Source organism: Olea europaea, chromosome 9 (genome assembly GCF_002742605.1).
Source record: "Olea europaea var. sylvestris chromosome 9, O_europaea_v1, whole genome shotgun sequence".
NCBI lineage: Eukaryota > Viridiplantae > Streptophyta > Magnoliopsida > Lamiales > Oleaceae > Olea > Olea europaea.
This window is the reverse complement of record NC_036245.1, coordinates 10,446,539-10,454,800: the sequence shown is the minus strand read 5'-3', so window position 1 is coordinate 10,454,800 and position 8,262 is coordinate 10,446,539. Positions and strand designations below refer to the sequence as shown.

General features: G+C 37.5%; 1 pseudogene; it reads left to right on the top strand.

Moving 5' to 3' along the window:
* Nucleotides 1-803: 803 nt before the first annotated feature.
* Nucleotides 804-5,432, top strand: LOC111400059 (annotated as a pseudogene).
* Nucleotides 5,433-8,262: the final 2,830 nt, after the last annotated feature.

Here is an 8,262-nt window from a genome sequence, read left to right as displayed (position 1 = left end):
TCCACGGTAAAATCTTCATAAGTCAGTTGGAACATTTCTAACTGACAGAAACGAAAATTTTGTGTTTCTCTCACGACAAAAATTTGACGTACGTACGTAGACATTTTTCTTTCAAAAATTTGAGCACATACACCGTTACCTGAAAGTAAATTTAGATTTATTCTATAAAACAAGTATATTTTAAGAGTAGAGTAAATATTTGAAAATTATCTATGTTTGCAAATTAACTTAAGAGTTATTTTAAACGTAATTAATCCCGCATGCTAAAGAGTTAACTTTTCAAACTTGATGTGAGGCTCGAATGTGTTTTTGCTTATACTTCTTGTAAGAAAAGCTTGTCGAGGAAGTTGTATTAGGCCAGTTTTCTTTAAAAGTTCTTGACTAAACACCTTGAAGAAATTATTTTAACATATTCAAAAGTAATTTCTTAATCTCCTGAATAACTTTAGACTTTTTAAAAATCCTACCAAACAAGCTGTTAATACTTTTACAAATCATTTGTGATTGTCCCTATTTATTTATCTGGCCAGAATGAACCACAAACACAAATGCTATATGTATATTCTTTTTGTACATCAAATTCGATATTTTTGATGTGTCAAAATCATGGCCCTTGATTTGAATAATCACATGATTTTGACACATCAATGAATGTCAAAGTTGATATACAAAAGGAGTGTACAACTAGCTTAATTTCCACAAATTTGAATATCGTTCATATGTTTTCAATTGGTCAAACATATCGAATACATGCTATATAAGCATATGTTGTTGGTTCAACTATTTCTTAACTTCAAGTTTCAATGGCTTCCAGTACTACTAAAATCTCTCTCTTATTATCCGTCATTTCTCTTCTCCAGTTTAACTTTTCTATAGGACAAAATGTTCAAGGAGGATATTGGTTCCCTGAAAGTGGATTTGTGGCCTCAGATATAAATTCCAATCTTTTCACACATTTATTTTGTGCATTTGCAAATCTTGATCCCCAAACCTATCAACTCACAATTTCCTCCACAAACAATGCCTCTTTTGCCCAATTCACAAGAACTGTCCAACTTAAGAACCCTTCTGTCAAAACCCTTTTGTCCGTTGTGTTGGGACCGATTGACCAACAATGCAGGAATTGAGATTTAATGAATTTCACTTGTTGTAATTGAAGTATTGAACAAGATCACAAATAACCATGAACAAGATTAAAGTAAAGAAATAAAAGCACTGGCAAAGGAACGATGTTATTTTATTCAATCAATGAAATGAGAGAATTACAACAATAATGGCTTAAACAATACTGAAAGAGGAGCCTTGTATTTATAGTATAAAATCTAGCCCTAAAGGAGTCCCAAAAAAAGGTAAGAAATCTAATGCAATTTAGATTCCTATTTGAGTCACACTTCTAACAATCTCCAGCTTGACTCAAATTCCGGTGCAACGAACGAAGCTCCAAAATTTCTCCACCTTGAGAAATAATCCGTCTGCATCAAAATGAACTGACCAATCTCCTCAAGGCAATAACCAAACTCTCCACGATAACACGTTCCTCCGCCCGGCGTCCACACGCGACACCCGAACCCAAACCCGGGTTCAAAAAATTCCTATGGAAATTAACAATCACTGGACAGGGACGAAGCACACCCTATAGCAGAAGCCACACCAAATGCACAATCAGCAGGTCCCTTGCCAATATTGTCACCTTCAATGATTTCTAAAGCATTACAGACAACTCCAAAACTGAACCTACGCTCCACGAGTCTATTGGCATTACAAGAACACAGTGTACCCACTAAAATTGGTGGCAAAGCGGAATCACCAACACTCCCTTGAGTAAAGTTCTTAACTGACCTAGAGCCAAACCCGAGAGGTACTGTACCAAAGTGAATGTCCACCATGGTACTGAACTTGTCCAAATGTCTCTGAACTGGTTCTGCGCTCCCCTGCAAGATGTACAACTAGGATTTCCTCCGTCCCTCCAGTACAACCCGAACACCTCTTCGAACCTTCAAGACTCCACATCCACAAGAAAATTTGTACTCTTTTTCATCCAAGGTACTTAGTGATATGAGATTCTTTGTCAAGTCTGGAATATGGCGAACCTGATCAAGTGTCCTCACTGTTCCATCCTATAGCCTCAATCTGACCCGACCGATTCCTGCAACTCGACAAGATTGGTTGTTTCCCATGACAATTCCACCTTGTTTCACCGTCTCATATGTTTGAAACAAAGCCCTATTGGGACACATATGATACGAACAAGCAGAATCTAGAATCCACTCCTCAGGTTTGGATTCCCCGTTAGATACAGCCAACATCACATCTCCATCATCACAAAAATTTTCAGCAATATTAGTCTCATTTGAATTACCTAATTGCCCTGCATGATTTGCATGTAAATCACCTTTACCTTGCAACTTGTCGCAATCTTTCTTGATGTGTCCTTTCCTCTTGCAGTAATAACAATACACATTGTTGTACTTCACCTTTGATCTACCCCTCCATTGATCACCATGAGTAACAAGAGCATCCCCACTCCTAGATGCAGGATCTCCAACCAACAACTCCATCTTCTCTTTTGAGAACAGGGCATCGTATACCTCCTCAATGGATAACTGTCACGACTATATAGAATAATATCATGAAATGACGAAAAAGAATTGGGTAGCGAACACAACAGGACCAACGCTACATCATCTTCATCATATTTTACCTCTAACATCTCCAAATCTGCAACGATCTCCTTGAACTTGAACACATCAAGGTGGTCCTGCAGTGACCCTCCTTCTGCCATGCGATAAGAATACAACCTCTGCTTTAGAGTCAGCTTGCTCATCAAACTCTTTGTCATGCACAACTGCTCCAGCTTGAGCCACAAAGCAGCCGCTGTCTTCTCCTTCAAAACATCTTGCAGCAAATTGTTGGATAAATAAAGTTGGATATGCGCTAAAGCTTTCCGATCCTTCCGTTGTTTCTCCTCCATAGACAAGTTTGCTGGCATCCTATCAAAACCCAGCAAAGCATCATCAAGATCCATCTGCGTCAACACAGCTCTCACTTTTACTTGACATAGCAAAAATCTTGTATTGCGATCCAATTGCGGAATTTCATACTTCAACGAATTCATCTCTGAAAAATCTCAATCAAATCACGAAGAACTTGCAACTGCAACACCCAAAACTGAAAACTGCCAAACGTGCAAGGGGCAAAATAGTCCAGAACCACAATTTTGCCCAAAACTGAAATTGGACACCACCACAAGGTCCGTCTCATCGTCCGGAGAAAACTGCATGAAGACACCGTCGTCGAAAAACGTCTCACGCGTCGCCAGTCTCTCGCCGAAGTTACCACCGCCAGCAACTGGCTGAAAAATGCGTCGACGACCTGCTGAGTCCACTGGTGGTGTTCGTTTCTCCAAATTCTTTCTGATTTGACCAAAAAAAGCAAAAACAGGTTCGGCAAAATATCGAAAAATTGGACAGATTCGTTTTCTAATTTTCTGGTAATTTTCAGACGATTTTCCGATCAGTTTCAAGCCAAAATTCCACCAATAACCCCGCTCTAATACCACTTGTTGGGACCGATTGACCAACAATGCAGGAATTGAAATTTAATGAATTCCACTTGTTGTAATTGAAGTATTGAACAAGATCACAAATAACGACGAACAAGATTAAGGTAAAGAAATAAAAAAATGGCAGAGGAACGATGTTATTTTATTCAATCAATGAAAGGAAAGAATTACAGAAATAATGGCTTAAACGATACTGAAAGAGGAGCCTTGTATTTATAGTATAAAATCTAGCCCTAAAAGAGTCTCAAAAAAAGGTAAAAAATCTAATGCAATTTAGACTCCTATTTAAATCACACTTCAAACACATTGGTGGTGGAAATGCAGACAAGACTGTTTTTGCTTCAATGGCTGCTCAATCCACTTCTCGAAAATCATTCATTGATTCTTCAATAAAATTAGCAAGATCATATGGGCTTTTTGGTCTGGACTTAGATTGGGAATACCCACGAACAGCTTCGGATATGGCTAATTTAGGTCTATTATTAAACGAGTGGCGCACGGCGATGGCTGCCGACGCCACAGCCTCCAGCAAGGCGACGCTGATTTTGACAGCAGCAATTTCATTTGCACCAATCGTTAATGGTTTGAAATATCCAGTTCAGTCCATAAACAGCAACCTGGATTGAATCAATGTAATGGCGTATGACTTTTATGATCCCTCTTGGTACAAATTTACCAATTCACACGCTGCACTCTATGATCCACCAGGCCAAGTCAGTGGCAGCTATGGTATGGGGGCTTGGACTCAGGCTGGCGTAAGAGTGAAAAAACTGGCTCTTGGCATGCCATTTTATGGGTACACTTGGCGTTTGGTGAATGCCAACAACCACGGCCTATTGGCACCAACGAATGGCCCTGCAAGTCCTGAAAATGGAGCCATGGGTTACAGACAAATCACGAATTTCATTGCACAAAACAAAGCCATAACGGTTTACAATTCAACTATTGTAACGAATTACTGCTATGCTGGAACTACATGGATAGGATTTGATGATACTCAATCCAATGCCGCCAAGGTTTCCTATGCTAAGCAAAAAGGGTTGCTGGGTTACTTTGCATGGCATGTTGGAGTAGATAACAATTGGGCTCTCTCTCAACAAGGTAAGTATATTTTGGTAAATAGTAAGCAGAGTTGGATAATAGAAATAAGAGAATCTAAGATCTCTCCAATTAAAATTGACGAGTACTCCAACTAATACTGTGTACCTAACACGCTGATGAGTTTGTTTCACTCATGGTTTTCGCACAATTTTAGCTTGATTAAATACTTGATTTTATGAGTGTAGAACGTTTTTGATGTGTTTGTTAGTGTTGTTTTGAAGATAAGGAGAAGCAATGAGAAAAGAAGTATTAAAGTGGATGAAGAGGCCAAAAACACGGAATTGGGGCAGAAAGATGGCGCTTAGGCGCTACACTTATAGCGCCTAGGTGCTACGAAACGAAGAAAAGATGAAAATTGGACCCGAGAGGCAGTGCCTAGGCGCTACCACCAGCACCTAGGCGCTGAAGACACAGCCCCCAGGCGCTATAGCCAGCGCCTAGGCGCTACAACCATAGCGCCCAGGCGCTACCACCAGCACCTAGGCGCTGAAGACACAGCGCCCAGGCGCTATAGCCAGCGCCTAGGCGCTGCGATTGGCGATTTAGGGCGCGTTTTTTTGGGCCGTTTTTAAAGCCATAGAAACCCTTTGTGAAATTGACAGCAAAAAGCTTATTTTTTTGAAGTACATTTATCAAGCACATTACTAGTTGTTCTGATGTTCTGATCTTTGATTTGTGACTACAGCTAAACAATCATGGGGAGCATAATATACGGTGATAAGAGATTCATGGGATTATGGATGTATCGAAGATTGATGTAACTGGTGTTATAGAATAATCCTATAGGGCTGTTGTATTGAATAACATTACTAATATATTTAGCCTGATCAGTTTCCTACGCAATTTTTACTAGGCTAGACCATTAAGAAGACGTTGATGTCAATATTCACATGTTCTTCGAGCATTACACTACAAAAATTATGGACAAGAAATTTAGATGAATAATTCAGAAAAATGAAACTGCATAAAAAAGAGAATGAAAGAATACCTATTCTGCTTGACAGGAAGAAGCGAACATTTGAAATTTAAAATAAATTTTCAAGTTCTTTAGTATTTTATTTCTTTAGAAAACACTAGGAGAATAGCTTTCCAAAATATGACGTGCATAGTTAGGTGTAATTGCCTGTCCCGTCGGTTCAAAAACACTTCATTTCATGTTGGTTACAGAACTTAATCTCTTTACCTCTTATATTTTGCAATTACGTCACAGAGTTAAGTCTATTATTCAATATTTGCACATTCCTCGCCCTTTTGCTTTCAATAAGCACAACTCTTGGGAAATAGGAAAACAAATAATCAGCCCTTCTGCATTGATATCACATTATGGGAAAGAAAATAAGCATCTCACAAGGAAAGACAAGTCTCTGATAGTTTTCAATGGTCTCAGCATAGCGGCCTTCACATGGATTGTCGACAGTTGACACACCAGCCTAAAACCATAAACACGGAAATCTTAATTAATTCTTAAGAACATCAGAAATTAAAAGCAACTCAATAAAAGTAAAGTGTACATAGAAGAAGTGTTTAAATTGAATTAATATTCCAGTTATGGGCGGAAACTCAAAAATGTAAACATAGCCACAACGTTGTCCAAAGTCACATCACCATTTTGTTTGAGACACTAAATGCAGAGTTCAAGTTGAAAGATACGAAGATGAAACATCAATCCTAGCAATTAATCTGTAAAGTTACTAGACCATAATATTTAAGACTAGTTATACGTCAACCAAGCTTCAACTAGATTCCGTCAAAAACAACAATTAGATTACTCCATTGAAAAACAGAGAGGCTTGCTTAAACAGAACAAGTGACACTACCAGTAAGTCAGTAACCTTCCTGCTAAAAATCCTAATTACAATATCGTGCTCTTGTCACCACAAGTATGACGAAGCAGATCAAGATATTTGTTGTGCTACATATAGATGATATTTGTAAATTAAGTAGTATGTCACAATTATGAATATTTAAGATTCTAAATAAATGAAAGGTTTTGATGGAGTCTTCCCTATGATCTCACACCCTCCTACGTCAAGCTTACAGGTTTCCATATAGAACAGACTTAGCATCGGATTACATTATTAAGATTCTGAAAGAAGAACAGACAAGAAAACGAGAATGAATTAGAAATCTTATATTTGTCTTGTTTGGTATCGTCCAATACTATGCCCCAAACATGTTGTTAGAGTACATATCCATTCATATCAGTCTCACAGACAGAAAAAACTTCTCCATTCCTCAAGGTTCCAGTATTAGGGTACTAAAATTCTTGGTAAACAATCTTTTGGATCAAGCCATCATGTTTACTATTTTTAGGACTAATGCTGTCAGTTCGGAATAAACTCTGTTTCCAAAGTACACAACAGTTAGAATACTCCATTGAACAAATTGCCGAATCAGAGAGGCATAGCTCCAACAGAACGAAGTAACACTACCAATGTCCTTACATCCGAATCAATCAACAGCAGCTCCATGATATATGGATCAACAATAAAACTTTGATGTCGTTGACTATCAATTTTTATTCTTGTGTATCGGATTTCAAGCTTTAGGGCATACATAACAAATAATTTTATTGGCAAAAGAGGAAGTTATTTATTCCGACATATTTTCGTATTAGAAAAAATGAAGTAAAAATGTAAACTGGACAATAGGAACAAATTAAGCATTCGGAAAATGACATACTTGTAAGTGTTATGCCGTAAGTCCAATCAACCTTAGACATAAATACTTTTAATATATAATTAATGCAGTTTAATGGAAGATCTATTATTTAATTAATATACAATTAAATTAAATAATAGAGTCCGTAGATTCAAATCTTCGTAATTTGTTAATCACAAGGAGTTATGATTGTGAGATACAAATTACATATGATTGAATCTTAAATCGTCCGTGATCGTCTGTAATAACGAGATACGGATATCATTATTACGAATAGATTATCACGTGTTGCATTTCTTACTTGTGAAGTAAGTAGTTGATCTCACAAGTTAAAGTGTAGCGACACTTAAATAAACACGTAGATGTTTTGTTGTAAAACAAAACATTGGAGACTCGCCTAGATTCCTCATGGATAACTATCTGAGTGTCAATGGTTAATCTCTAACGTTCGGCAGTGAGATTAGTCCTTTGACTTGAGGCTGTCATAGCACTTTATATGAGTACAGTCATGCTTTGACAGTGTTGGATGTTGTTCTGCCAAGGGCCTCTAATATAGTATCGTTCGAGTATGTCATGAATCGTGTGAAAGTTGTGAATGACAAATAGAGGATTCGTCACTCTTAGATAGTAAGAGATTATGATCTGCATTTTATTCAATTAAGTCGATAATGAAATCCTTGACGAAGGTGTATTCATAAGTCGAAAAGGAGTTTCGACTTATATTGACTTAATAGTGGAGTGAAAGATATGATTAATAATCGAGATTGACACACTTTCATATCTCGTAATTGATCAGATCATATTAACGAAGGGATTATAGTTTTACAGTAAACGAACGAGTTTGATTTTGTCATACCACGTGATATTTCCCGTCACATGTCAATACATATTGCTAGATGTCAATCTGAGACGACAAGTGTGAATTTGTGATAAATTAA